Genomic DNA, 14,835 nt, shown 5'->3' with positions numbered 1-14,835 from the left:
GGCATTAGGAAATAGCCAGTGGCAGGTTTCAAAGGTGTTACCGAACTGGGAAAAGGCTGAGGACCAGGACCATAAGTTAATAATAGACGCACTTAGCACGGTTCAAGATAATGTGTCTTTAGCTTTCAGTTGTGTACAAGCGCAGTTATGGATTCAATCCGCAGCTGCCTTGGCTATAAGAGAAGGGAATGAAGGCACTTTTCCAATTGAGGTCCGAAAAGTTGTTTGGGACAACGCTAATGATTTTGAAAGAAAATTCCAATCCTGGTGGACTCTAGTAAATTTCACCTATGATCCTGTTACTAATATGGCCACTACCTTCGTGCTTACCATACGTAATGCTACAGTTTATGCTATTCACCCCATCATTGCATTGGGACTCAATCATGAGGGGACGGTGTTGTACCCCTCAGAGCATAGGGCGTGGGCCCGGTCAGTAAATGGGAAATGGCATACTGTGAATGTAGAATCTTGTGTTACTCGAGAACAACAAGGGTTTATCTGTGAAAGCAATACAATTGATGCTCAAGACGTATGCCTTGACACCGAGCAGGGTGTATGCCACTTTGAAATTCATCCAGATGCTGATCAAAAGACTATACTTATATATACTGGTCAAGGATGTGTATGTTTAAGAACCACTTGTGTTTTTGTAAACATAGACAACGAGAATGTAACCCTGCCTGTTAAGAATAACTCTAACGTCTGTATTTGTAATTTCGTTAAAATTATGGGATGTGATTTTTCATATTTGTCACCAGTTACATCCCACCAGCTGATAAGGTCTAACTACACGACATACCACAAACTGTCACCTACGCCCATTGGGATGAACCTCACATTGGTAAAGCAATTGGTAAAACATCAAGACTTAGCAAAAATTTTGGAAGAAATCAAAGAGAGTGGGCAAAAGACTTTAGTCACTGTTCACCATGATATCCAAGAAATAAATAGAGTCTTAGAAAGGGTTAAGAAGGATGCAAACCACAATTGGTGGGATGCCCTTTTCGGGTGGTCCCCAACTGCAACTGGAATTTTAAATACATTATGTCATCCAGTAATTGTGTTATTGGTTTTAGTTAGCCTAAGCTTACTGCTGTCTTTTGTACTACTTATTTGGAATTGGAAGATGCTACAACGGATGGCAATACTAACTTCATTGTCGAGAGTACATGGGAAGGCATTAAGAGATACATATCGTAAGGATGTAGAAAAAGAAATCTTGTATTAAGTAAAAGAATTTACTAATTTTCTAGAAAAGGGGGGACTGAAACAGGGGATTTAAGGGTTAAATAGAATGAAGAGTAGCACATATGTTTTCAGTTACTGTGTGCTTATAAGGAAAAGAAGGTACAACAAGAGACCCCTGATGTATAGGTATCAGTTACTGTGTGCTTATAAGGAAAAGGAATGCACGATAAGAAGACCCCTGATGTATAAGGAAAGGGGCCCCTCTTTGCAAAAGTGCAAAGTCTGCAAAATATCACGACCAAGAGGCTAAAAGCGCATGCATGGAAAGACAAGGTGAAAAGTTCAACTAGTGAGGAAGACTGTTACTTCATCATTTTCCGCCCACAGACTCATTTGAAGACCACCGACTCAATTAACTACGCAGCCGCAATGAATATGCAACTAATCTCCATGTGAAGCGGGAAACAGGCGGGGCAGATAATCAATATGTATAGGCGATTTAGAATATGCATGGACTTCCTAGATAAATAGAAGGTTAGAATCATGTACGGTATGCAGGATTTGGGAGGATGCTCTCCCCCTGCGTCCAGCGCTGAATAAAATACGTACCTACTCCACAACTTTACAGGTTGTGAAGTTTATTTTCCGCGCTTCAATCCCCTGCAAGCTCAGAGCACCTCATAACCCAGTCAGCTGCATAAAATTCCTCCCATGCCCCGTGCCCTAAAGAGCCCGGTTAGAGCTCCCTAAGACCCCTCCAACCTCTCCCGAACCGTACACGTCACCCCCTGAGAACCACGAATCTCTGTTCAGAGGCAAAAGTGTCCCTGCAGTGCCCTCCCGGACCCCACACTATCCGCAAGATCTACTTCCGGGACTACAGCACCCATCATGCTCTGCGGTTCTGGTAAAACGCCATTCCAGCTGAGACTTCATCCCCCATCATGCTCCGCGCCTCCCATGGAGTCATTGCAGCATTGCCTACAGCTCCCATGATGCTCCGCAGCTCCTTTAAACTGCATTATACCTGCGCCTACAACTCCCATCATGCCCTGCGCCCCAGAGAGCCCCGTCAGTGCTCCCCCAGTGCCCGCCCGGACCCCGAAGGGTCCCAGATTCTCCTCCGTGACCTCCAAGTGCCCTCCTGGACCCCCAGGTGCCGCTCTGAGGTCTGCTGATTTTTTTAAGGGAAACAGTCTTTAAAAACAAACTATTGCAGGAAGGATGGAGACACTTCAAGAAAGAAATCTTGAGGGAGCAGAAACAGCCTGTCCCATGTGCCAAAAGTCAGCTAGCAATGAAAATAACTGGTCTGGCTGGGCATGGAGCTTTTTCCAGGGACTCAGGGACAAAAGAGGCTGCATCACCTTTGGACAGAAGGGCAGGCAACTCAGGAAGTGTTTATTGATGTGGTTAGGTCATCCAGAAAAATAAGAGGTGAAACCTCAATTAGGATATAGCCTGGCCGTGTCAGCGAAGGATAAAAAAACTTATTTTATAAACACATTAGCAGGAAAAGCAGGGACAAGGAGAACCTCCATTCCTTATTGGGGAAGATATGGTTGCCAAAGATGAAGAAAAGGCTGAGGAACTTAACCCCTTCTTTGCCTCAGTTTTCAAGTATAAGACATTTTGTCCTCAGGACAAGTGATCTCCTGACCTGGTAGATGGGGAAGGGGAGCAGAACAGACTCCCTGAAATCCAGGAGGAAATAGCTGGGGACCTGCTGAGCCACTCAGATGCTCACAGGTGTCTCTGGGACCAGATGGAATCCATCCTAGGGGGATGAGGGAGCTGTTGGATGAGCTCCCCAAGCTGCTCTCCATCATTTATCATCAGTTCTGGCTCACCAGGGAGGTCCCAGAGGACTGGAGGTGCCAATGTGAGCCCATCCCCAAGAAGGGCTGGAAGGAGGATCTGGGGAACTCCAGGCCTGTCAGCCTGACCTCAGTGCCCAGCAAGGTGATGGAACAGATCACCCTGAGTGCCATCACAGGGCACCTGCAGGATGGCTGAGGGATCAGAGCCAGCCAGCGTGGATTTCAATATCTGCACTGATGATCTGGATGAGGGCACTGAGTGCAACATCAGCAAATGTGCAGATGACACCAAGCTTAGTGTGAGTGTTCTGGAGGTTAGGAATCTCTGCAGAGGGACCTGGACAAGCTGGATCCAAGGATTAAGTCCATCAATTTGAGGCTTAACAAAAGCTGGGTCCTGCACTTTGGTCACAACAACCCCTGAAGTACTCCAGGCTGGGGACAGAGTGGCTGGACAGTGGCCAAGCAGAAAGGGAGCTGGGGGCAGTGATGGACAGCAGGCTGGACATGAGCCAGCAGTGTACCCAGATGGCCAAGAAGGCCAATGGCTCCTGGCCTGGATCAGGAATGGTGTGGGCAGCAGGATCAGGCAGTGATTCTTTCCCTGTGCTTGGCACTGGTTGGACAGCACCTCAAGTGCTGTGTCCAGTTCTGGGCCCCCCAATTCAGGAAGGACATGGAGGGGCTGGAGTGTGTCCAGAGAAGGGCAACAAGGCTGGTGAGGGGTGTGGAACACAAGCCCTGTGAGGAGTGTCTGAGGGAGCTGGGGTTGTTTATCCTGGAGAAAAGTAGACTCAGAGGTTACCTTATTACTCTGTACAACTTCCTGAACCGTGGTTTTAGTCAGGTGCGGGCTTGTCTCTTTCACCAGGCAGCAACTGACAGAATGAGAGAACACAGTCTTAAACTTTGCCAATGTAAATATAGGTTCAATATTAGGAAAAATGTTTTTTACAGGAAATGCAGTAAAATTCTGGTAAGATCTATCCAGGGCTTGGTGGAGACACCATCCCTATATGTTCAAAAAAGACTAGATATGGCAATTGGTGCCATATGGAGGTGTTAGGCAGGGGTTGGACTTAATCTCGAAGTTCTCTTCCAACCTAGTGATTCTGTGATTCTGTGAATTCACAGAGTCTTTCAGCTGAAGTCTCTGTCCCTGTCCTTTTCCTGTGTCTCGGTTGCAGATGGAAGCTGCTGGTGCCATTCTCACCTTTAACCCCTAATTTTAATGGAGAGAGATGTTCATGGGTGTGTTAGTCAGGCATTGCTCAATGTTTATGTGGAATTTCTGTATCCTCATGGCACCAAGGAGACCATTGTGGCACTGTGGAAAATCTTGAAACCAAAAAGCCACTGAGACATTGGGGCAGGATGGTGCCAAGGAGATCATTGAGATAATGCAGATCCAAAGATACGGTGGTGGCTCCATGGAAACTCATGGAATCCTGGGCACTGTTAATCAGCAGGGCCTCGTGGAACCAAGGAGTGAATTGTGACTGTACCAAACCTCATGGAACCAAAGAGCCATTGTGGAAATTCAGAGCCTTGTGGACCAAGGGGACCACAGTGACACTGTGGGGTCCATAGAACCAAGTGGCCATGGTGACACTGGAGCCTCATTGACCAATGGTGCATTGTGACACTGCAGGGCAGTATGGAATCATGGAGACAACTGTGACATTACACAGTGTCATGGCAGCAAGGGGCCATTGTGACACTGTGGGGCCTTGTGGGAACAAGGGGCATTTGTGGTACCATGGAAATTGTGACAATTGTGGCACTATGGAACCAAGGAGACCATTGTGACACTACAGGACTCCATGGTACTAAGGAGTCATGTAACAGTGTGGGACACATGGAACCAAGGGGGCATTGTCACACCGTGGGGACTCATGGGATTGTAGAGACCTTTGTGACACTTCAGGGCTTCTTGGAATGAAGGGACAGTTGTGGTACTGTGGGGCCTCATGGATCCAAGGAGAGCATTATGACACTGAACCTAATGGAATTGTTGCAAATGATACAACTATTAGGGTTTTTTAAATGTAACATCTGTCAGGGGTTTAAATGTAACATCTTTGCCCAGGAGGTGGGCAGTTGAAGTTTCTCTTCAAAAGACTCTGTTCACCAAGGTTGGGTGAGGCCTGATGGGTTCAACATCTACAGACTGGGAGTAATCAGAAGATACACAGGAGGTAAACGAGCATTGACAAACATCACTTGCAATGTGGTTGAAGACACCTGGTCTGGGAAAAGACTGGTAAGACAATCAAAGAATGAGGGCCTAATTCACATCAAAGGCAAAGGGATCAATAACCGACAGGAGATCAAATACTAAGAATTTAGATCAATTAATTTCTTCAATGTAACATGAATTTCTTTGGGTTTTGTCTGTATAAATATGTGAAAAGCCTAGTAAAAAAACATGTGTGATGGAATGATTTTCACTGCACAAAACAGGCACATGTGGGCGGAATGATTTCTATTGCATATGCTGGCCACAATAACATCCTGGTCAGAATAAAGTAATGCCTAAATTCTCCAGCACTGAGTAGATGTTGGGGAGTTTCTGTTTTTCATACAGTTTCAGTGTCAGTCCCACTGAGGTTCATCACCAACAGAAGTTCTTCCTGAACTCCTTGGAGGAGATAATTGGTGGGCCTGGTTGCACAAAGTTCTCAGAGCAAAAGCAAAGCCCAAAGTTCTCTGAAAAACCTGCAGTCCCTGGGATCAGGACAAGGTGTCTCCTCCCAGCCCTTGGTGGCACAGACCCTGCTGTGCTCCAGGGCACCAAGACTTGGCTTCTCCTGGGCACTGCCAGCCCTGCCAGGGCCCTTGGCCATGTCCAGCACAGCTTGTCCTGTGCTGTCCCACAGCTGCTGCTGTGTCCCTGCAGGCTGCACACTCCCATCTCACTGCCCCTGGATCTGCCCTGCCACTGCCAGCCCTGCCCTGACCTCTGCCACCCTCACCCTCTGTGCCTTGGGACACACACACATGCACTGAGCTCATCCTCCTCCTCCTCCTGGGTGCTTCTCCTGCTACAGCACTACCCTGGGAGGGTTCATTGCTCACAGGAGCTGCTGTGTTTGTACTGGTGCATTTTATAGCTCTACTCTGCCTCTCTGTCAATTCTGTCTTCAAAGAGCTCTCCAAGGAATAGATTCATTGAATTGTGGAATAACAGAGGTGGGAAGAGCACCCTGAGCCCCCTTGGCCTGTGTGTGGCTGGGATGGAATTCCCTTTGCCCAGAGTAGCCCCTGTCCTGCTGTGCTTGGCTGTTGGAGCTGGAGTGGGTTTGGTCCCAACCCAAGGTTTTGGCTGTTCCTGAGCAGTGCTGGCCACACATGAGGTGTCTCTGCAACCCCTAAACCAATTGTCTGGGGTGGGTGGGGGGGCAAATGTTCTTGGGGACAAAGGGATGGGACAGCTGGGATGGACTGACCCAAGGGATCCTCCATTCCATGTGATGTCTTGATCAGCAGGGACATGAGGGGGATAAGAGGGCCTCTGGATTTTCTGTATTAATACACTTGTCTTCTAATGCAACTATGACATGTGCTGAATTCTTGTGCTGAATTCTTGTCTCTCTGTGGTTTTCCTTGCTTCTGCATTTGGCCCTTGCTTTGTAGTCCCCTGACATTAATCTCTCTTTATAGTGACCCACAACTGTTCACCTTATTTTCTCCTGTTTTCTGTGTAAGGAGGGACAGTGACAGAGACACTCTGTTGTCACTGGATGCCCAGAGGGGTTTAACCACAGCCACCTTGCCCAACTCTGCTCTTATGGGCACCCCCAGAAATGTCAGGGCTCTGTCAGGTGGCCACCCCTGAGCTGGGCTCATGCCCTGCTCACAGCCCCAGGGGTGTCCAGGGACACGAGTCCTTCCCTGGCACACACACACACAGTTCATTGCAGCATGGGCAGGGGCTCCCTGGGCTCTGCTGCCACTGCCAGAGCCTGGCAGGGACCTCAGCCCTGCGGGTGTCACCCTGCCCTGCCCCTGCCTGAGGTGCCCCAGGGCCAGAGGGATGGACACGGGGAGCTCTGGGCACAGGAGCTCATCCCAGCCCTGCATCCAGGGTTCCCAGGGGATGTTAGACTCTGGAAACTCCAGAAACATCTGAAGGTGTTTGTGCTCAATGGGTTTAAGTCCCCTCACCTGCACACAGGATGTTCAGGGCTGTGGAATGTCCTTGCACTGCAAACACAGACTCCTGACCCGGTCACTTGATGTACCTCCAGGCAGGGAAGAACAAACTCTGTGCCCTGGGGTGAGAGGCAGTGCTGGAAGCAGCTCTGGCTTTGCAAGGGCACTGCTGGGACAGCCCCACTCTGAACACTGCCACACTTTGGCTGTCACTGCTCTTCTCCTCTCCAGGGCACTGTGTTGGGAACATCCTTGAGTGCAAACGGGGAAGGAGATTGAAGCTTTCTGGCCCTGCACTGGGGAGATGCCCTTGCATGAAGGAAATACTGTTGCAGAGTCCAGCTCTATCCCAGCAGTGTCCATGGCCTGTCCCTGCCTGCAGCGCCTGCACAGTCACATAGCAGTACTGGGACTGAGCTAAAAGAGCCCTGAGGACTTAAACCAACACAGGGGCTCTGAAGGAGTGTGTGGAAGTGAAGGAAGGGGAGGTTATGGAGCAGAAGCCCTGGGGGTGCCTGGCAGTGAGGAGCACTGGGGCTCCTTTTTCACCCCAGCTCTGAACAAAGGCACCAACCCTGCAGAGAAGCCAAGGAGGAAATATGTCAGGCAAACACAGCAACACCAAGTTCTTTATTTTGTGTAAGCACATATGTGGTACAATTCCAGGATTATATAGTCTATGGTTCACACTAGGAATGCAAATACTGAATTAACAATGGTAAAGATAAATATTTTCTTATTAAAAAATTCTAAAATATGTCATACCTGTGCCAGGAAAAAAAAAACAAAACTACAAACCAAGAACACAGGACATAGAGTGGGCATTAATGAGTAATATTATAAAAGTGATAAAGGAGAATGAGAGTTTATTTTTTCTGAGAAGCATTCATGATGATTTTCCTCAAGCCATCCTTTAGCTCCTGGTTCCTCAGGCTGTAGATGAGGGGGTTTAGGGCTGGAGGCACCACTGAGTACAGATATGACAGTACCAGATCTAGAGTTGGGGAGGAGATGGAGGGTGGCTTAAGGCAGGAAAATGTGCCAGTGCTGAGGAGCAGGGAGACCACAGCCAGGTGAGGGATGCAAGTGGAAAAGGCTTTGTGCCGTCCCTGCTCAGAAGGAATCCTCAGCACAGCCCTGAAGATCTGCACATAGGAGAAAACAATGAACACAAAACAGGCAAAAGCTAAACAAACACTAACTGCAAAAAGCCCAAGTTCCCTGAGATAGGATTCGGAGCAGGAGAGCTTGAGGATCTGTGGAATTTCACAGAAGAACCCCCCCCAATGCATTTCCCTGGCACAGGGGCAAGGAAAATGTATTGGCTGTGTGCAGCAGTGAATAGAGAAAGCCACTGGCCCAGGCAGCTGCTGCCATGTGGGCACAAGCTCTGCTGCCCAGGAGGGTCCCGTAGTGCAGGGGTTTGCAGATGGACACGTAGCGGTCATAGCACATGATGGTCAGGAGAAAATACTCTGTTGATATAAAGAAAAAAAAGAAGAATACTTGTGCAGCACATCCAGAGTAGGAGATGTTCCTGGTGTCCCAGAGGGAATTGTGCATGGCTTTGGGCACAGTGGTGCAGATGCAGCCCAGGTCAGTGAGGGCCAGGTTGAGCAGGAAGAAGAACATGGGGGTGTGCAGGTGGTGGCCGCAGGCTACGGCGCTGATGATGAGGCCGTTGGCCAGGAGGGCAGCCAGGGAGATGCCCAGGAAGAGGCAGAAGTGCAGGAGCTGCAGCTGCCGCGTGTCTGCCAATGGCAGCAGGAGGAAGTGGCTGATGGAGCTGCTGTTGGACATTTGCAGTGTCTTGCCATAATGATCTGTAAGAAATGCAATCATGGAATAGATTGGTGGAGAGGACTTTAAATATCCCAGCCCAGCTTGGGGGCCCTTTCCCCCCACTGCCTGCCCAGGGCTCTGCTGCCTGGAGCTGTCCCTGCCAGCAACTGCTTCCCTGTGTTAAGGGCTGGGTCCTGCCAGTGCTGCCAGATCCCAGCCCAGCCCTGGGGGCTCAGCTCTGCTCTGCAGACCCCTCCCAGCACAGGGCACTGCCCAAGGCCAGCTCTGTCCTTGCAGGCTCTGTTGGCAACATCACAGCAGCCCTGAGGTTGCTGGAAAAGACACACTGATGCTGCCTATAAGGGACCCTGTGATGATATCTGTCACTGACTACTTTATTGAGATTTGAGAGAATTTTTAAAAATTTATCTCATTCTGAACAGAGAGATGAATATCAGTTTGCAATTTCCCATCCAGACAACCAAGAGCAGTAGATTAAATAGCAGGATTTTCCCTTTTATGCAGCCCCTGATTTGCTGTGCTCCCTGTATAATCTACTTAAAAATGTCCTGCAGTAAATGTCATGCTGGGAGCATTCCTGAACAATGCTGCATCCTCATCACACAAGGAGAACACTTCCAAGCCATACGAGCTCTTTCCTTCCACCCATACCTTGTCCCCCAGTGCTGTCAGCAGCTCCCAGGGCTGGCTGAGAGCTGTCCCTGGCAGGCAGCAGAGTCCCTGCCCCAGCACAATGTCCTGGGCTGCAGTACCCTGCTCTGCAGGACAGCCCTGGGCACTCCTGGCTGCTCTAGACAAGAGAGAATCAGAGAATGTACTCACAGAGTCTGCAGGCATTGGGATGTTCCAGCTTTAGAAGATCACTGCAGGAGCTGCAACTGCATTGTACATGCAGCCAAGGCTTCCTGTGTCAAGGGCTGGGAGTTGATTCTGCTCCAGTACACTTCTGAGCATCTTTCCAGAACCTGACTGATTGAAGACACTCTGTGCCTCTGTGCTGTGCCCAGGGTGGCTGCATGCAGAGCCCCAGCCCTGCTGGTCTCTGAGAAGAGCTGCTCAGCAAGAGAAATGTGGCTTTTGAAGCTTCTTCTGTATAGCTCAGGATGGACCCTCTGCACCAGGAGCCCAGCCCAGCTCAGCAGCACAGACACAGCACAAGGACTTAAATGACCCTCTTGGGGGGTTCTGCTGAGGCCCTGAACATCAGTTCCTGAGAAGGAGGTATAGAAAACTCTCAAGAATTCCAAGTCAGATTAAAATTCCCAAGTTGCTTGAAGTTTAATGGATCCCACTGAGGAAGAGAAGTGCGAAAGTGTCCCCATGTTCTAGTAAGAGGAGGAAATCAGAGGCAGAGATGACAGCTGGGGTCAAAGAGAAGCCAAGTCTTGATGCCCTGGGGCACAGCAGGGTCTGTGCCACCAAGGGCTGGGAGGAGACACCTTGTCCTGAGCCACTGGGGCCTCCTGGCACAGCCCCAGCAAGGCTGGGCACTGTCACCCCTTTTCCTGCCCTCAGCATCCCCCCCACATCCCAGTGGCCTCAGGGATCTGCTGGGACCAGTCCCTGGGGAGCCTTGGTCAGGAATTGCCCTGGGGGTTCCTTCATGCTCCCAGGGACTGCAGGTTTTTCAAAGGACTTTGAGTTTTGCTTTTGCGTTGGAGTCTCTGAGAGCTTTGTGCAATCATGGCCTCCAATTATCTGTATTAATTAGTCTCTTGAGATCCTTTGTCAGTAATAACACTCAGTGGGGCTCATTAATGCTTCAAGGTACTTCAGTTTTTAAGGTACTTTCCTTTTTCCTTTCTTTGAGTCTCTGAAAAAATTTTGTGCAATCATGGCCTCCAATTCTCTCCTTCAAGGAATTAATGAGGAGCCTGTGTTGGGGATGGACCTCAGAGGAACCCATTAATGCTCTGAGATGCTTTGGGTTTTTCTTCTCACTTTGATTCCTGGAAATGTTTGTGCAATCTCCTCTCAGGTGTGAGGTTCAACGTCTCAGCACCAAAGGCACCACGAGGCTCACTGGGATCAAGCAAGTCCTGACAAAGCAAGCCCTGCCTTGATTTCCCTCTGGTCTGGTGCACTTCATTAGGGAGGTTTCCTGATACTGTTATGAAGAAATATTTCAAAGATCTTCTAAGAAATTCACATTCCTGTTTTAAGGAGTATATTTTATTAGTGTTCTCTTTAGAGCAGAGGTGATGAAGCATTCTGTGATTGGTATTGAGTCCATGGTCTCTCCTCAGGAGGTCTGTCCTTCTCAGAGAAGCTGTGTCTTGAGGTCTGATCCACTGTGGACAATCTTGCTCCACATTCCCCAACCCCATGTTATCTGTCCTCATTCACCTGGGACCTGCTTTGCTGGATAACTGATTGTAGTCAGACTAAAATACGTTTTCTTGGGGTTTTTTTAAGAAATCCAAAACTTTTAAGTTTCCCCATCAAAAGGAGACACATTCCTCAGGTGTGTGCCAAACCCAAGGTGCCACCAAGGAGGTTCCCCTTCTCCAAGGCAGAGCCCTGCAAGGAATGTTTGAGACCTTTGCACTCCTTGGTTCCACAAGGCATTGCTGTGTCACCACGGACTCTTGGTTCCATGAGGCTCCGTACTTTCCCAATGGATATTTGGTTCCATGGGCCCTTACAGTGTCACAATGCTCTTTTTGGTTCCATGAGACTTTAATCTGTCAGGTGGACTTTTGGTTCCTTGACATTCAGTACTCTAAAAATTATCTCTGTAGTTTCAAAGTCTCACAATGGACCCTTGGTTCCATGAGGTTCCTCAGAATCAGAAAGGAATCCTTGGTTCCATGTGGTCCCACAGTGTCACCACAGTGTCTTCTTGGTTCCACAAGGCTGTGTAGCGTCACAATGCCCCGTAGGTTTCATGAGTCCCCACAATGTCTCAGTGGACCCTTGGTTCCATGAGTTTCTTTAGTGTCACAATATTCTCCTTGCATCTGCAGTGTCACAATGGTTCCTTGGCTTCACATGGCCCTGCTGTGTCACAATGAACCCTTGGTTCCATGTGGCCCCACAGTGTCACCTTTTTCCTGTGACAACCACCAGCAAACCGCACAGCCAGGGCCAAGTGCCTGGGAAGAAGGAGGAGGCGGGGGGACATTTGGAGTGATGGTTTTTGTATTCCTATGTCACAGTGCCGTGGGGTGGGGCCCTGCTGTCCTGGAGATGGCTGAACATTGGTCTGCCCATGGAAGGGGGAAGAGACAACAACCTCTGTGCATGGAACTACAACAGCAGAGAGGTCAGGCTGAAGGCTGGCTTTAAAAGACTGTCAGCAGCACAGGAAACCTCAGTCTGAGAGGAAAGATGTGTGCTAATGTCTTTACAAATCATTTGATGGGTGAAGGGATGGGTGTTAAGGTCTTTGAAATAGATCATAAGGTTTCTACTGACTTTGGGCAGCAGGTTTGTTACTGGGCCCAGACAGCTTGGCTCCTGAAACAGGCAAGGGTCTGCACAAGTCTGAACTTCTGAATTTTGGGGGGAAATGCCAGGTTCAAGGGGGCATATGGAACAGCAGGTTTGGGGAGGCTGTACCTTCCTATTACCTCAGCCAATGGGGAAAGGAAGAGGGCAACATTCAGCTGGGAGTTTAGGATAAAAGGAGGCTGCACCCTCTGAAACCTCAAGAGAGAAAAACCCCATGGCTGTGTGCTCCAATGAACTCTCTCTGTTTATTCAAAAGAAGTTGAAGGACTCCTCTGTCTCATTTTTGGACATAAACTTCTGGCATTTCTGGATTTTCCTGACAGTGGCAACATGGAATCTCATGGAACCAAGTGTCCACAGTTCCATGGTGCAACCTCATAGAGCGCTGGAGACCATTGTGTCACAGAGGGAACATATGGAACAAAGGCTCCATAGTGACACTGCAGGGCCTCATGGAATGCAAGAGATCATCCTGATGGAATGGAAACTCATGGAACTGAGTGTCCACTGTTTTACAGCAGGTCCTCATGGAATCCAAGAGACCATTGTGATGCACTAGAAGTGCATGGAACGTATTGTGACAAAGCTGGGCCTGATGCAACCGAGGAGACCATTGTGATGCAATGAAACCTCAAGGAATCAAGAGCCAATTGTCAACACATCAGGCTCTCATAAAACTAAAGAGAACATTGTGACACAATGGATTCTCATGGAACTGAAGCCCCATTGTGAGAAAACGTGGCCTGATGGAAACCTGGTGCCACTGGGACATCTCCAGCCTTGGAGGAAACAAGTGTCTAGTGTGACACAGCACAGCCTCATGAATCACAGCAGAGCACAGTGACTCCATGGGATCTTGGGGAACCAAGACTCAGCTGTAAGCACAGCAGAGACTCATGGAACCCAGGAGGTCATTGTGTTTCCACACTGTCACAATGAGCCTTCTTTCTGTGAGAATCCATTTCCCCACAATGTTCTCCTGGGTTCCAAGCTGTGCCTCAATGGCCCCTTGCTTCCACAAGCCATGGCACAGTCCCACTTGTCCCTGGGTTCCATGAGGCCGTACCATGTTCACAACTGACACTTGCTTCCATGAGATTCCATTGTGTCACAATGGTCCCCGTGTTTCCATGAGGCTGTGCTGTGTCACAATGGACACTGGATTCCACAAAACCTGGCCATGTCCCAGTGGCACCTGTGTCCCATGAGGCCCCACTTGGTCAAAGTAGAGCCTTGGATCTGTGAGATTCCAGGTTGTCCCAATGGTCTGCTGAGTTCTATGAGGCTGTGCTGTGTCACAATGCACACTGAGTTCCACATGTCCTGGCACAATCCAAGTGGCACCTGGCTTCCATAAGGCCCCACAGTGTTTCCAGTTGACACTTGGTTTCCCCAGACTGCCTTGTGTCACAGTGCTCTCCTGGGTGCCATGAGGCCCTGCTGTGCAATAATGCAGCCTTGTTTCCACTGGGCCTGGCAATGTCCCAGTGGCACCTGTGTGCCATGAGGCCTCATTTGGTCAAAGTGGATCCTTGGGCTGATGTGGATGAGGGTCCGTAGTGAAGCAGAGTCCTCAGGCAGGTGCAAAGGTGAATACTTTATTGCAAAAACCAGGCCTTTTAAAGCAATGAGACCATTATCAGTTGCACTGTTTTAAAGCATAACAAACATACTGGCTTACCTTCTGTCCATCTGTAATTAAAGCACCCTCAATTGTCATCTCACCTTTTGCTGTTTCTTTTGCCTCTCTGTCTGCCCACTCATTTCCTTCCTGCAATTCCAAGCTCACCTTCTGATGTGCCTTAATGTGCATAATTGGTACCTGCTCAGGTAGCTGAACTGCTTCCAGCAGCTGCAATATTTCCTGCGCATTTGACTTTTTTCCCTTGTGAGTTTAACAGTCTGCTTTCTATCCAGATGGCTCCATATGCATGTACAACTCAAATGCATAACTCTGTATAAATATTTATTTTCGTTTCTTTGTGATTTTTTAGACGTGGGTAAGAGCGATTATCTCAGCTTTTTGTTCACAGGTATTTATTGATGAGGGTCCAGACTCTATTACTTCTTTGCAGGTGCTAACTGCATACCCAGCATGTTGATTCCCACTGACGACATTGCTGCTTCCATCAGTGAACCAGATTTCTGTGTCATCCAAAGGGGTGTCCTTCACATCAGGTAGGCTGGAGTTGGAGGCTTCAATAGTCTCCAGGCAGCCTTGGTGTCCCAGTTCCTCTTGATTTTCACTAAGGAAAGAAGCTGGGTTGATAATGTTAGTTCCAACTACCTCTACAGTGTCTTGTTCCACCATGATGGCTCGGTATTTCAGGAACCTTTGTGGGGAGAGCCAATGCCCTCCCTTTGCTTCCAGGACCACAGACACTGTGTGAGACAGCAGTACATTCATTTTCTG

At 48.9% G+C, this 14,835-nt stretch overlaps 1 pseudogene across 1 annotated transcript; it reads right to left on the bottom strand.

Annotated features, from left to right (window-relative positions):
• Nucleotides 1-8,032: 8,032 nt before the first annotated feature.
• Nucleotides 8,033-8,966, bottom strand: LOC306816044 (olfactory receptor 14J1-like; annotated as a pseudogene). Its single transcript has one exon. The product of its transcript is annotated as an olfactory receptor 14J1-like (transcript).
• Between the last annotated feature and the right edge of the window lie 5,869 nt (nt 8,967-14,835).

The sequence above is a fragment of the Erithacus rubecula genome (assembly GCF_903797595.1).
Source record: "Erithacus rubecula genome assembly, contig: scaffold_348_arrow_ctg1, whole genome shotgun sequence".
In the NCBI taxonomy this organism is placed as follows: Eukaryota; Metazoa; Chordata; class Aves; order Passeriformes; family Muscicapidae; genus Erithacus; species Erithacus rubecula.
The sequence above is the reverse complement of the archived record's forward strand: the minus strand, read 5'-3'. Positions and strand labels throughout refer to the sequence as shown.